Here is a 14,833-nt window from a genome sequence, read left to right as displayed (position 1 = left end):
CAATTGTCTGGTATGAACAATCTCCACTTTTCCTAAAACAAAGGGGGATGTGTTCTAAAGAGGGTTCTGTGCATGCTCTCTGTACAAAGTATGGCATTTTAAAGCATGATTTATGTATCTAATTCCTTGAACTGCCCTGAAAAAATACACCAAGTTCTTCCTCCCATGCTCCCTATTAGGAGAAGACAGTCCAATTCAAAGACTGCCTGGTTTCTGACTACAAACAGCTATATCATGTCAACGTTTTTTATTAAATACAGTTCAAGCTGGTCTTGAAACAAATGGAGTGAGTGGAGGCACAGCTGCAGCCCCTACAGAGGCAGTTACCCAGCCAGGAGACTTACATAAGAGATGCAGGACAACTCAGCCATCATCCGAATCCTGTTTGAGACTTGCCCACATCCTTAAAGCATATGAATTAAAACGCACAGAGCGCTTTTCTCATTTTCTCTGCCTTGGAGCACAAAACACTCAGTTGACACATAAGTTGTTTTTCCCTAAAGGACTAGGCTCCAATTATGGGAGGATGGCAACTTCTGCCTAAGGGAAGAGTGAAGTGGGATGCGCAAGAAAGCCTGCAGGCCCGAGCAGCAGTGTCTCAGTTTCTCATCTCTGTGCCAGTCCTCTGAGAGGATGTCAGCAGAGCCTCCTAGGATGGAGGTGGCGGACGTCCCTGACCCCACGCGGTGCAGAATCAAGGAGCTCAGAATGTGCAATTAGCGGCGGGCCAAATGCCCTCGGAGCACCTGTCTCCTCCACGAGCACATTTCCAACTGGCACATTCGGGAGAGGCAGGAGCCAGCCTTGGACTCCAGCCTTGGGTCCTCGAATGCCATGCCCCCTCCTTTGCAGTTTAGTACGCCTTCCTCCAACCGTAGCCCGGTTAACAGGAGGTGCCACCTCGACCTGGCACCACAGGAATAAAACGAACCTGTCCTTCCCACGCTGTCTGAAACTTCAGAAACTACAGTCAACTTACTGGTTCGCAGGAGGCAGAGGTCTTCTGGGGCTTCAGTGCGCTAAGAAGCGCTGCAACTCCGCCACAAGCAGCCCGGATGGCCCGCGGTGACCGGTGGTAGCTGGCGCAGGACCCGCTTGGTCCTCGTCGCCTCCGCTCCGCCGTGCCGGGGGAGGTGCACTTTCCCGGGCGCACCGGGCAGCCGCAGAGACTCGGACTGCACCGGGGACCCAAGCAAACGCCTTCGTGGCCGCCAGCCCTTGAGAGCTGTGCTCGGAGCTCCCGGTGCCTGTCTCCAGCTCTGAGGGAATGCTACACCACAGAGTCCCCGCAGGAGAGGCTCCAGAGCGCTGCAGAGCTACCAGTCAGCAGCCCTGGAGGAGCAGTCACAGCACCCGCGCGCCGGGCGGGAACCGCAGTCCGCACTGGCCGCCGCGCCGCGGAGAATGACAGCGCCGAGGCGGAGCAGCGCGCGGGGTTCAGTGCGCATGTTCGCGACTGCTGCGGCACGTCACGGGGGCGGAGCCAACGGGCGGGGTTGGGCGGGGCGAGAAGGGTGGGGCGGGGTCGGGAGGTGGGGGGAGGCTGCTGCGAGGCTAATGTGGCTGCCAGCTGCAGGACAAGGAGCTGGAGCTTCGCAAAATTGGGGCCGGTGACCAAAAGCTCTGTGCCTGAGGTTGTCTCCTTAGCCCATCCATTGTTCCTTAGAATGCAGTCTATGGGGAACTGCCTTAGGGTCCCAGGACAGCGCACAAAGGTCAGGTTTAACTCAGGTGATTGCTTAACCCTCAAGGGCTGCAATTTGCGGAACACCTTCTTTTACTTTGATCCTATGTACAGTAAGACCTTTAGGAGCTTGTGGGAGCCCTTTGCCCTGGCCGGACTCCAAAATAAACACCGGAGACTCGAGAGGTGGGGCCCAGGTATGTAGGTTGTAAATAGCCTTGCCCAAAGCTCCTCAAGAGAATCTGCTGGTTGTTTGGTAATAAAACACTTGCCTATGCACACTCAGAAGGTCTGGAGGATGGGGGAATCCCTATTCCAATAGGGTTCAAAGGTATGCCAGTGGCCAGTGCTGCAAGCCTCCCATGCTCCCAATCCTTCCTTGCCACTTAGAGGGCAGAAAACCCAGAGCAGTTCCTGGTATGTGGGTCTGCCTCATAATAAGGTGGAAATGCTTTTAACATAGAACAAATTCCCAAGGCGCATCCACTGTGGTTCCGGTTCACCCACTAGGCACTAGGAGGGAGAATGTGTGTGGGAGTGGGGTAAGGTGGGGAGGGCTCGAATCTCGCCTGGAACAAGCTGCAGATAAATCTGACTTGATTTTGTTGGCCTTGAATTAGGTTATTAAACAAGCAACTCGGAATTGAGGATAGACAGTGTAGTAATAGCCAAACCAGATATGGGACTCGGGACTTCTGAATCCAAGTCCACCAAATTCTAAACCAACCAGTTCTTTGACTAGTCCATTTTTTTTCTGCATAGTCCATTTTTTTTTCTGCGCGTGTTTCGTAAGAGTTCTCTAACAGGGAAAAAAACCTGCACCAGAGATATTAAACATATGCACAGTCATTTTATTGAATACACATGTTTCACTTTTAAAGGTAGTGAAGTTGGCTGGATAAAAACAGGCTCATTAGGAGTGAAGGGGTGGGAGTAGGAAGTTGAGTGACGAGAAAGGAATGTTAATATGTTGCCCAGGAGAATGTGTAGGAGATTTAGACTTAGCCTTCAGCTTGGAAAGGTACTTTGAGGATAAGGATGCAGGATCCAGTGTGGCTTCCCATTTCAGAGGATGGTGAGTGGTTCACTGGTTCAAGAGCTTATAAAGGTCTGAATCTCACCACCAGGCTGTATTCGCTACTTTTCTCATTGTTGTAACAAATGTTTGGCAACAGCAACAACTCAGGGAGTGAAGCCTTTGATTTGAGTCATGGTTTGAGGGTACAGTCTACCATGATGCGGAAGGCAGGAGTGTGAGGCAGCTGCTTGTCACATTGCACCGACAGTCCGGATGAATGAGGAGGTGCTTAGTCCTTTTCATTCTGACTTCCCAGTCCATGCTATGGCACTGCCCGCATTCGGCGAGCATCTTCCCCCCTCAGTTAAACCTATCTGTAAACACCTTTCCAGATACACATACAGGATCATTTCCTAAGACACTCTACATCCTGCAAAGCTGACAAGATTAACCATCGTGATTTCCTCATCGAGTCCCACAATGATCTTCTAAATTAGATACAGAAAGTTATTGTATCTATTTTATGCTCTTAAAAAATACATGCTGGAGGGCTTAGTGGCTGTAGTGCTTTGTGCACATATAAGAGGATCTGAGTTTGGATCCCTAGAACTCACAAAGCCAGATGCACAAGCAACATCTGCTATTTTGCATCTGAGGATGTGGAGATGGAGTGAACCCTGGGGCTTGGGGACCAGACAGTCTAGTCCAATCATGGACGTCCAGGTTCAGTGAAAGATCCTGACTCAAACATGAGGCAGAAAGCAATTGAGGAAGACACCCACTATCCACCTCTGGGCTCTGCATGTGTGCATGAACATGAACACATGAACATGTGTATGCGCATATGTCAAACACACATAGCTAATGAAATCAAGTCAGGGAATAAGCAACAGTAAGAAAACATGTTCCTGTTCCCGCAGAAGCATGCTTGGAATCTTATAAAGAAAATGCTCTCCACAATACTTTTCACATATTTTGAAAGACTGTGATGGTTTAATTATGCTCTGTCCAGGGAGTGACACTATCAGGAGGTGTGGCCTTGTTGGAATAGGTGTGTCACTGTGGGTGTGGGCTTTAATACCCTCATCCTAGCTGCCTGGAAGCCAATATTCTGCTGGCAGCCTTCAGGTGAAGGTGTAGAACTCTCAGCTCCTCCTGCACCACGCCTGTCTGGACGCTGCCATGCTCCCGCCTTGATGATAATGGACTGAACCTCTGAACCTGTAGGCCAGCCCCAGTTAAATGTTGTCCTTATAAAAGTTGCCTTGGTCACAGCAATAAAATCCCAACTAAGACAAAGGCCTTGCCAACTTGTTGAGTTAGGAGGCTTTTGTTCTTCTGAGGAGGAAGTATGTGTCTCTTGTTTCCGTCCAGCTTTGCAGCTTCACGTATTGGGGCTGCATAGTGTGGTTTCCAGCGCCTCAGAGCCCTGCAGTTACCTAGCACAAGACTGCCAGGCATTAAGAAGGGCAATACTCACGCTCTAGGGACATGTAATTACCATCCTCATTTCTCTCAGGAAGAGTGAGTGAGGAGAAATCACTGATTCAGTCTCCATCTCTCTTCCCAGCTCCTTTCACCAAATGACGCACCAGAGATTCGTTCTCATTTTCAAATTGTTCATATCAGGATCTGCAATCATCCGATGAGAACTCACGTGTGTTTTGAAGATTGTTTTTACTACTTAAGGCATAGACTGCACTCCCTCTGTGTGTCGTTTTGGAAGCAAGTGTGTATTTATGTATTATTCTACAGAGGTCAGCCTCTCCCAGCAGTATCTATACTCTCTTTTGAGTATAAATTAAAAAAAAAAAAAAAACCAGGCGAGTTCACAAAACAGAATTCATTTAAATGAGAGAACTGCTGCCTCACAGTAAATTTGGTTGTGTACTTTTTAATGATTTATGTATTTGTACTTGTTTGTATGTGGGCGTGCTGTGTGAGTGTATGTGCATCATGTGTGCACATGTAGATGCCTAAGAAGCCCAGAAGAGGGCACTAGGCCCCCTAGAACTGACATCATAGGCAGTTGTGAGTTGCTGGGTGTGGGTGCTGGGAATGGAACCTGGGTCCTTTGTAAAAGTAGTGTATACTCTCAACCATGAAGCCATCTCTGCAGACCCTTGGTCCAGTTTTTTGCTAAGAGTGTTTTAATTAAAAAGGAAGCTAGTAGAATAAATTGTGTTGGGACTTTTAAATAAAGAACTGGTATTTGTCATTTTCTTGTTCCTATAATAAAATAACAGACAAAAGGGACTTAAGGAATGAAGGATTATTTGAGGTCATTGTTTGAGGGGTACAATCCCTCATGGTGGGGGAAGGCCTAAGACAGCTGATTGTGTTGCATTAACAGACAGAACACAGGGGATATGTGCTCTGGTTTTCAGCTCCCCACCACCACCCCCACCCTCATCTCTTTTCTTCTATTTCTATTTACTCTGGGACTCTAGCCTCTAGCCTATGGCCTAGAGCCACTCACACCAGAGCAGTTCTTTTTTCCTTGGTTTAAGCTCTATAGATAACCATCATAGACCCAAATGGAGATGTTTCTTCTCTTAGGCGATTCGAAATCTTGTAAGGTGACAAAGAAGTTAGCCATCACAAACCCACAGTTATTCTAGTCTTCCAAGGCCCTAGCCACTCCATCTAAAATATTTATCTGTGTACCATTTATTGACTTCAAGCAATCTATGACTCAATTTTATAAAAAATTAATTAGTATGTCCCACTGCCGTTCTGTTTTGAGCCACTGCTATTGACGTTTAAAACATGAAACGTAATATTGTCGAAGCATTGATTAAATCTTAATATTGACTATGTCTGCATTTTGAATTTATTTCTTGTTAGGTGCTGTTGCTCTGTGGTAGAAATAGCAGATACATTCTCTCTCTCCTCTCTCTCTCTCTCTCTCTCTCTCTCTCTCTCTCTCTCCCCTCCCTCCCTCCCTCCCCACCCCCATTTGTATTCTGTATGGACCAGCACAGCCTGCTCTTTGAGAATTTCTTTATCCAATGACCCTCAAAGTGTCACTCATGGAATTTTCAATTACAGACACTAGCAATGGCACCGAAATCTATTCTTTCCCCTTTCAAGAAGCTCTGCCTCGAATAGATTTCCTTTCCTTTCCCCTAAATTAAACTATTTCTGCTAAGAATCACAGGATGATCACTGAGCTAAGGAATCTTGGCTGGAAAATTCTTCACCCTTATTAATTACATTTCTTGATCCTTTTCACTCAAATCAATTGTTGGATGTGAGAATCTCCAGGTCTGCTTACCACACGGAGACAACTCAGACGAGGGAACTGACTGAACTCAGGGTGACGGGCAAGGCTGGGACAGAATTGGAAGCAAAGCAATCAGACGCTGCTCGGTGGAAAGCTTGCTAGAAAACTCCACACATATTATGCTAGGCCTTTCACACAGTTGATTGTCACTTTTGCATGGTTCGATCACATAAGGTGGCAAACAGTGTCACTGGAAACCGTAGCTGAATCCCTGGCTGGGCTCAAGTGAGTAGTCTGTCTTGTTTCCCAAGAAATTTTTGTAAACTTTTGAAAAGCTCAGTGTCTTGCCATAGCATAGGAAACCTGTGAAATTCCAGCATGGCAAGTGTTCAGACCTAGAGTAGTTTACTGTGAATGTAGGCAGCTGAGAGCAGGTGAACATGGTGGAACGATGTTCAGGGGAGATGAGGAAAAAGCCTCCTGCTAAAGGAGATTAGTGGCCTAGTACTGTAGAAGAAAAGGCAGGGCAAAGGATTTGATACTTTCTATTGGGAAGAAGAAAACGTATGACAGCAAGAGACAGGTTGTACAAAGGTGAAAACAGAGTCTTTTCAGAATCGTCTTTATGTTATAGCTATTCCTGAGTTACCCTAACTCATACATTCCTCATGTTTCTCTCCTGGGGCTAAGCATTCAAGCTATTGCAAAGCTAATGTGCAGAGAAGGCCTAGATCCACACTACTCAGCAGCTATCACTTTAGTACAATATACTAAACCGAGGACCAGAAGGTAGATGTTCAGAGCAGCCTAAAACGCTCCATGTATTCAAGGGTGACCTTGAATGCTCTAGCAATCGGTCTCCATCTCCCAGGAGCTGAAACTACACGCATGTTCAGGTTCACCATGCCTGGTTTATGCAGTAAATGAGGACTCCAGTTACAAAAGAAGTACTCCCGTGGTCTCCAGCACCAAATTCTATCACCAGTTATGTAGTGGATGATTTCTGTTATTCTTACCCCATTATATATCTTCCTCAAGCTCTACCCTTTTGATCTTTTCCTGTGAATAGTGTCTTCTACCCTCAGTCCCACACCATCTCTGCAGTGCATGCTTGCTCCTGCTACATAGGACAAATGATGGGGGGTGGGGGTGGGGAGGATCAGAGGACTATGACATGTAGTGCTGGCTTAGCATGCACAAGGCCCCTTGGGTTTGAAGAAACATTGAACAATGACACAAACTACCCTGCTGTTCTGCATAGGTAACAAAGCTGGCATTGGAAGTGTTAACTTGGTAGTTGGTAGTGATCTTCAGTGGACTCTCACCCATGTCCCTCCAGGGGAAAAATAAGAGTGCAAGACCAGTCTTACAGAAGAGCGAGAGGCCTTGGAAATTTCACAGCAATTCACATAGAAAGATTCCCCAAGGGCAAAAAGCTGTAAAGTAAGCTGTCGCTCTAAAACGTCTAGTTAAAAGCAGCAGCTGCTTTTAGAAATATTTAATCCGGAATTCCACTGAAAAGCAATGGTATCTCCTGTTTCTGGAAACAGAGGGGAATGAAGCTCTGTTTACAGCAAGCAGAGCCAGATGTTGGCGTTGGCAACAGTCTGCAGAGCCCAGGACGCATGTGGTGTAGGCAGAAAGAAGCTGGCCAGCTGTCTCCAGTCCTGGGAGCCCAGTTTCTCTTGCAGAGAGAAGAAACAGCATAGGAACTGCTTTGTTTGTGCCCACAAGGAGACAGCTGAGTCTAATAGACATTGTTTTCACGTGTAGAGCCAGCGTAACATCTATGTAAAACGCTTTTCTCCCCCTTTTCTTTTTGACGCATTCCCAGTCACTTATTCAAGAAATGTTACTGAACATCCCACAAAATTCAGTAATTTAAGAGAAAAGAAAGTCCTGTACTATCCCATTTTGAAGTCAGTTTTTTTTTTTTTTTTTTTAGTAATCAATTTTTTTTTTTTTTATTAACTTGAGTATTTCTTATATACATTTCGAGTGTTATTCCCTTTCCCGGTTTCCGGGCAAACATCCCCCTCCCCCCTCCCCTTCCTTATGGGTGTTCCCCTCCCAACCCTCCCCCCATTGCCGCCCTCCCCCCATAGACTAGTTCACTGTGGGTTCAGTCTTAGCAGGACCCAGGGCTTCCCCTTCCACTGGTGCTCTTACTAGGATATTCATTGCTACCTATGGGGTCAGAGTCCAGGGTCAGTCCATGTATAGTCTTTAGGTAGTGGCTTAGTCCCTGGAAGCTCTGGTTGCTTGGCATTGTTGTACTTTTGGTGTCTCGAGCCCCTTCAAGCTCTTCCAGTTCTTTCTCTGATTCCTTCAATAGGGGACCTATTCTCAGTTCAGTGGTTTGCTGCTGGCATTCGCCTCTATATTTGCTGTATTCTGGCTGTGTCCCTCAGGAGCGATCTACATCCGGCTCCTGTCGGTCTGCACTTCTTTGCTTCATCCATCTTGTCTAATTGGGTGGCTGTATATGTATGGGCCACATGTGGGGCAGGCTCTGAATGGGTGTTCCTTCAGTCTCTGTTTTAATCTTTGCCTCTCCCTTCCCTGCCAAGGGTATTCTTTTTCCTCATTTAAAGAAGGAGTGAAGCATTCACATTTTGATCATCCGTCTTGAGTTTCGTTTGTTCTAGGGATCTAGGGTAATTCAAGCATTTGGGCTAATAGCCACTTATCAATGAGTGCATACCATGTATGTCTTTCTGTGATTGGGTTAGCTCACTCAGGATGATATTTTCCAGTTCCAACCATTTGCCTACGAATTTCATAAACTCGTTGTTTTTGATAGCTGAGTAATATTCCATTGTGTAGATGTACCACATTTTCTGTATCCATTCCTCTGTTGAAGGGCATCTGGGTTCTTTCCAGCTTCTGGCTATTATAAATAAGGCTGCGATGAACATAGTGGAGCACGTGTCTCTTTTATATGTTGAGGCATCTTTTGGGTATATGCCCAAGAGAGGTATAGCTGGATCATCAGGCAGTTCAATGTCCAATTTTCTGAGGAACCTCCAGACTGATTTCCAGAATGGTTTTACCAGTCTGCAATCCCACCAACAATGGAGGAGTGTTCCTCTTTCTCCACATCCTCGCCAGCATCTGCTGTCACCTGAGTTTTTGATCTTAGACAATCGCACTGGTGTGAGGTGAAATCTCAGGGTTGTTTTGATTTGCATTTCCCTTATGACTAAAGATGTTGAACATTTCTTTAGGTGTTTCTCAGCCATTCGGCATTCCTCAGCTGTGAATTCTTTGTTTAGCTCTGAACCCCATTTTTTAATAGGGTTATTTGTTTCCCTGCGGTCTAACTTCTTGAGTTCTTTGTATATTTTGGAAATAAGGCCTCTATCTGTTGTAGGATTGGTAAAGATCTTTTCCCAATCTGTTGGTTGCCGTTTTGTCCTAACCACAGTGTCCTTTGCCTTACAGAAGCTTTGCAGTTTTATGAGATCCCATTTGTCGATTCTTGATCTTAGAGCATAAGCCATTGGTGTTTTGTTCAGGAAATTTTTTCCAGTGCCCATGTGTTCCAGATGCTTCCCTAGTTTTTCTTCTATTAGTTTGAGTGTGTCTGGTTTGATGTGGAGGTCCTTGATCCACTTGGACTTAAGCTTTGTACAGGGTGATAAGGATGGATCGATCTGCATTCTTCTACATGTTGCCCTCCAGTTGAACCAGCACCATTTGCTGAAAATGCTATCTTTTTTCCATTGGATGGTTTTGGCTCCTTTGTCAAAAATCAAGTGACCATAGGTGTGTGGGTTCATTTCTGGGTCTTCAATTCTATTCCATTGGTCTATCTGTCTGTCTCTGTACCAATACCATGCAGTTTTTATCACTATTGCTCTGTAATACTGCTTGAGTTCAGGGATAGTGATTCCCCCTGAAGTCCTTTTATTGTTGAGGATAGCTTTAGCTATCCTGGGTTTTTTGTTATTCCAGATGAATTTGCAAATTGTTCTGTCTAACTCTTTGAAGAATTGGATTGGTATTTTGATGGGGATTGCATTGAATCTGTAGATTGCTTTTGGTAAGATGGCCATTTTTACCATATTAATCCTGCCAATCCATGAGCATGGGAGATCTTTCCATCTTCTGAGGTCTTCTTCAATTTCTTTCCTCAGTGTCTTGAAGTTCTTATTGTACAGATCTTTTACTTGCTTCGTTAAAGTCACACCGAGGTACTTTATATTATTTGGGTCTATTATGAAGGGTGTCGTTTCCCTAATTTCTTTCTCGGCTTGTTTCTCTTTTGTATAGAGGAAGGCAACTGATTTATTTGAGTTAATTTTATACCCAGCCACTTTGCTGAAGTTGTTTATCAGCTTTAGTAGTTCTCTGGTGGAACTTTTGGGATCACTTAAATATACTATCATGTCATCTGCAAATAGTGATATTTTGACCTCTTCTTTTCCGATCTGTATCCCTTTGATCTCCTTTTGTTGTCTGATTGCTCTGGCTAGAACTTCAAGAACTATATTGAATAAGTAGGGAGAGAGTGGGCAGCCTTGTCTAGTCCCTGATTTTAGTGGGATTGCTTCAAGTTTCTCTCCATTTAGTTTAATGTTAGCAACTGGTTTGCTGTATATGGCTTTTACTATGTTTAGGTATGGGCCTTGAATTCCTATTCTTTCCAGGACTTTTATCATGAAGGGGTGTTGAATTTTGTCAAATGCTTTCTCAGCATCTAATGAAATGATCATGTGGTTCTGTTCTTTCAGTTTGTTTATATAATGGATCACGTTGATGGTTTTCCGTATATTAAACCATCCCTGCATGCCTGGGATGAAGCCTACTTGATCATGGTGGATGATTGTTTTGATGTGCTCTTGAATTCGGTTTGCCAGAATTTTATTGAGTATTTTTGCGTCGATATTCATAAGGGAAATTGGTCTGAAGTTCTCTTTCTTTGTTGTGTCTTTGTGTGGTTTAGGTATAAGAGTAATTGTGGCTTCATAGAAGGAATTCGGTAGGGCTCCATCTGTTTCAATTTTGTGGAATAGTTTGGATAATATTGGTATGAGGTCTTCTATGAAGGTTTGATAGAATTCTGCACTAAACCCGTCTGGACCTGGGCTCTTTTTGGTTGGGAGACCTTTAATGACTGCTTCTATTTCCTTAGGAGTTATGGGGTTGTTTAACTGGTTTATCTGTTCCTGATTTAACTTCGATACCTGGTATCTGTCTAGGAAATTGTCCATTTCCTGAAGATTTTCAAATTTTGTTGAATATAGGTTTTTATAGTAAGATCTGATGATTTTTTGAATTTCCTCCGAATCTGTAGTTATGTCTCCCTTTTCATTTCTGATTTTGTTAATTTGGACACACTCTCTGTGTCCTCTCGTTAGTCTGGCTAAGGGTTTATCTATCTTGTTGATTTTCTCAAAGAACCAACTTTTGGTTCTGTTGATTCTTTCTATGGTCCTTTTTGTTTCTACTTGGTTGATTTCAGCTCTGAGTTTGATTATTTCCTGCCTTCTACTCCTCCTGGGTGTATTTGCTTCTTTTTGTTCTAGAGCTTTTAGGTGTGCTGTCAAGCTGCTGACATATGCTCTTTCCTGTTTCTTTCTGCAGGCACTCAGCGCTATGAGTTTTCCTCTTAGCACAGCTTTCATTGTGTCCCATAAGTTTGAGTATGTTGTATCTTCATTTTCATTAAATTCTAAAAAGTTTTTAATTTCTTTCTTTATTTCTTCCTTGACCAGGTTATCATTGAGTAGAGCATTGTTCAATTTCCACGTATATGTGGGCATTCTTCCCTTATTGTTATTGAAGACCAGTTTTAGGCCGTGGTGGTCCGATAGCACGCATGGGATTATTTCTATCTTTCTGTACCTGTTGAGGCCCGTTCTTTGACCAATTATATGGTCAATTTTGGAGAAAGTACCATGAGGAGCTGAGAAGAAGGTATATCCTTTTGCTTTAGGATAGAATGTTCTATAAATATCCGTTAAGTCCATTTGGCTCATGACTTCTCTTAGTCTGTCTACATCACTGTTTAATTTCTGTTTCCATGATCTGTCCATTGATGAGAGTGGGGTGTTGAAATCTCCCACTATTATTGTGTGAGGTGCAATGTGTGTTTTGAGCTTTAGTAAGGTTTCTTTTACATATGTAGGTGCCCTTGTATTTGGGGCATAGATATTTAGGATTGAGAGTTCATCTTGGTTGATTTTTCCTTTGATGAATATGAAGTGTCCTTCCTTATCTTTTTTGATGACTTTTAGTTGGAAATTGATTTTATTTGATATTAGAATGGCTACTCCAGCTTGCTTCTTCTGACCATTTGCTTGGAAAGTTGTTTTCCAGCCTTTCACTCTGAGGTAGTGTCTGTCTTTGTCTCTGAGGTGTGTTTCCTGTAGGCAGCAGAATGCAGGGTCCTCGTTGCGTATCCAGTTTGTTAATCTATGTCTTTTTATTGGGGAGTTGAGGCCATTGATATTGAGAGATATTAAGGAATAGTGATTATTGCTTCCCGTTATATTCATATTTGATGTGAGGTTATGTTTGTGTGCTTTCATTCTCTTTGTTTTGTTGCCAAGACGATTAGTTTCTTGCTTCTTCTAGGGTATAGCTTGCCTCCTTATGTTGGGCTTTACCATTTATTATCCTTTGTAGTGCTGGATTTGTAGAAAGATATTGTGTAAATTTGGTTTTGTCATGGAATATCTTGGTTTCTCCATCAATGTTAATTGAGAGTTTTGCTGGATACAGTAATCTGGGCTGGCATTTGTGTTCTCTTAGGGTCTGTATAACATCAGTCCAGGATCTTCTGGCCTTCATAGTTTCTGGCGAGAAGTCTGGTGTGATTCTGATAGGTCTCCCTTTATATGTTACTTGACCTTTTTCCCTTACTGCTTTTAATATTCTTTCTTTATTTTGTGCGTTTGGTGTTTTGACAATTATGTGACGGGAGGTGTTTCTTTTCTGGTCCAATCTATTTGGAGTTCTGTAGGCTTCCTGTATGTCTATGGGTATCTCTTTTTTTAGGTTAGGGAAGTTTTCTTCTATGATTTTGTTGAAGATATTTACTGGTCCTTTGAGCTGGGAGTCTTCACTCTCTTCTATACCTATTATCCTTAGGTTTGATCTTCTCATTGAGTCCTGGATTTCCTGTATGTTTTGGACCAGTAGCTTTTTCCGCTTTACATTATCTTTGACAGTTGAGTCAATGATTTCTATGGAATCTTCTGCTCCTGAGATTCTCTCTTCCATCTCTTGTATTCTGTTGGTGAAGCTTGTATCTACAGCTCCTTGTCTCTTCTTTTGGTTTTCTATATCCAGGGTTGTTTCCATGTGTTCTTTCTTGATTGCTTCTATTTCCATTTTTAATTCCTTCAACTGTTTGATTGTGTTTTCCTGGAATTCTTTCAGGGATTTTTGCGATTCCTCTCTGTAGGCTTTTACTTGTTTATTAATGTTTTCCTGTGCTTCCCTAAGTGTGTTCAGGTCTTTCCTGAAGTCCTCCAGCATCATGATCAAATATGATTTTGAAACTAGATCTTGCTTTTCTGGTGTGTTTGGATATTCCATGTTTGTTTTGGTGGGAGAATTGGGCTCCGATGATGGCATGTAGTCTTGGTTTCTGTTGCTTGGGTTCCTGCGCTTGCCTCTCGCCATCAGATTATCTCTAGTGTTACTTTGTTCTGCTATTTCTGACAGTGGCTAGACTGTCCTATAAGCCTGTGTGTCAGGAGTGCTGTAGACCTGTTTTCCTCTCTTTCAGTCAGTTATGGGGACAGAGTGTTCTGCTTTCGGGCGTGTAGTTTTTCCTCTCTACAGGTCTTCAGCTGTTCCTGTGGGCCTGTGTCTTGAGTTCACCAGGCAGCTTTCTTGCAGCAGAAAATTTGGTCTTACCTGTGGTCCCGAGGCTCAGGTTTGCTCGTGGGGTGCTGTCCAGGGGCTCTCTGCAGCGGCAGCAACCAGGAAGACCTGTGCCGCCCCTTCCGGGAGCTTCAGTGCACCAGGGTTCCAGATGGTCTTTGGCTTTTTCCTCTGGCGTCCGAGATGTGTGTGCAGGGAGCAGTCTCTTCTGGTTTCCCAGGCCTGTCTGCCTCTCTGAAGGTTTAGCTCTCCCTCCCACGGGATTTGGGTGCAGAGAACTGTTTATCAGGTCTGTTTCCTTCAGGGTCCGGCGGTGTCTGTGGCAGGGGTCCTGCCGCTCCTGGGCCCTCCCCCACGGGAGCCCAGAGGCCTTATACAGTTTCCTCTTGGGCCAGGGATGTGGGCAGGGGTGAGCAGTGTTGGTGGTCTCTTCCGCTCTGCAGCCTCAGGAGTGCCCACCTGACCAGGCGGTTGGGTCTCTCTCTCACCGGGTCTGGGAGCAGAGAGCTGCTGCGGGCCGGGATCTTGAAGTCAGTTTTAAACAGTGTAATAGCTTGCTTTGTCCATAGTAATAATCAGCTTTTTCCCCCTCTAAAAATGCACACTTGGCCTTCTCCATTAAAATAGCTGTTAGGCCTGTGAATGCCACAGTTTGAACATGAGATGCCCTCACAGGTGCCCGTGTTGAATACTTGGCCCCCAGCTGTGGTGCTATTTAGGGAGATATTGAAAGTTCAGGAGCCGGACTTAGCTGAGGGAAGTAGAGTATTGGAAGGTGGGCATGGCGTATCTTTGAAGGTTACACCTGGTTTCTGGCGCCCCACCCCACCCCCACATCCACCATAACATGACTAGTCTCTACCACGGGCTCCTACCACCATGGTGTTTTGTTTCACCCTGGGCACCAGAATTAAGGAAGCCAAGGTCCATGGACCAAAACTTCTGAAACCACAAAAAAAGAACAATTCTATCTTTCTTTTAGGCTGATCCGCCAGCTATCTTATCCCAGTGTGAAAGGGACACTGAGAGGAGGAGGGCAGCTCGCATCCTGTCCTATTCCCAAATC

At 44.5% G+C, this 14,833-nt stretch overlaps 1 protein-coding gene across 2 annotated transcripts in view; it reads right to left on the bottom strand.

The window, feature by feature from the left end:
* The window catches only part of Pag1 (phosphoprotein membrane anchor with glycosphingolipid microdomains 1), a 141,568-nt gene extending 140,129 nt beyond the window's left edge, over positions 1 to 1,439 (bottom strand). For both annotated transcript variants that reach the window (XM_039103032.2, XM_039103031.2), the window contains exon 1: positions 980 to 1,439. The gene's annotated coding sequence lies outside the window, so the exon portion shown is untranslated. The remainder of the gene's footprint in view (positions 1 to 979) is intronic.
* Between the last annotated feature and the right edge of the window lie 13,394 nt (positions 1,440 to 14,833).

The sequence above is a fragment of the Rattus norvegicus genome, chromosome 2, assembly GCF_036323735.1.
Source record: "Rattus norvegicus strain BN/NHsdMcwi chromosome 2, GRCr8, whole genome shotgun sequence".
Taxonomy (NCBI): domain Eukaryota; kingdom Metazoa; phylum Chordata; class Mammalia; order Rodentia; family Muridae; genus Rattus; species Rattus norvegicus.
Note: the sequence above shows the minus strand (reverse complement) of the source record. Positions and strands in the feature narration are given on the sequence as shown.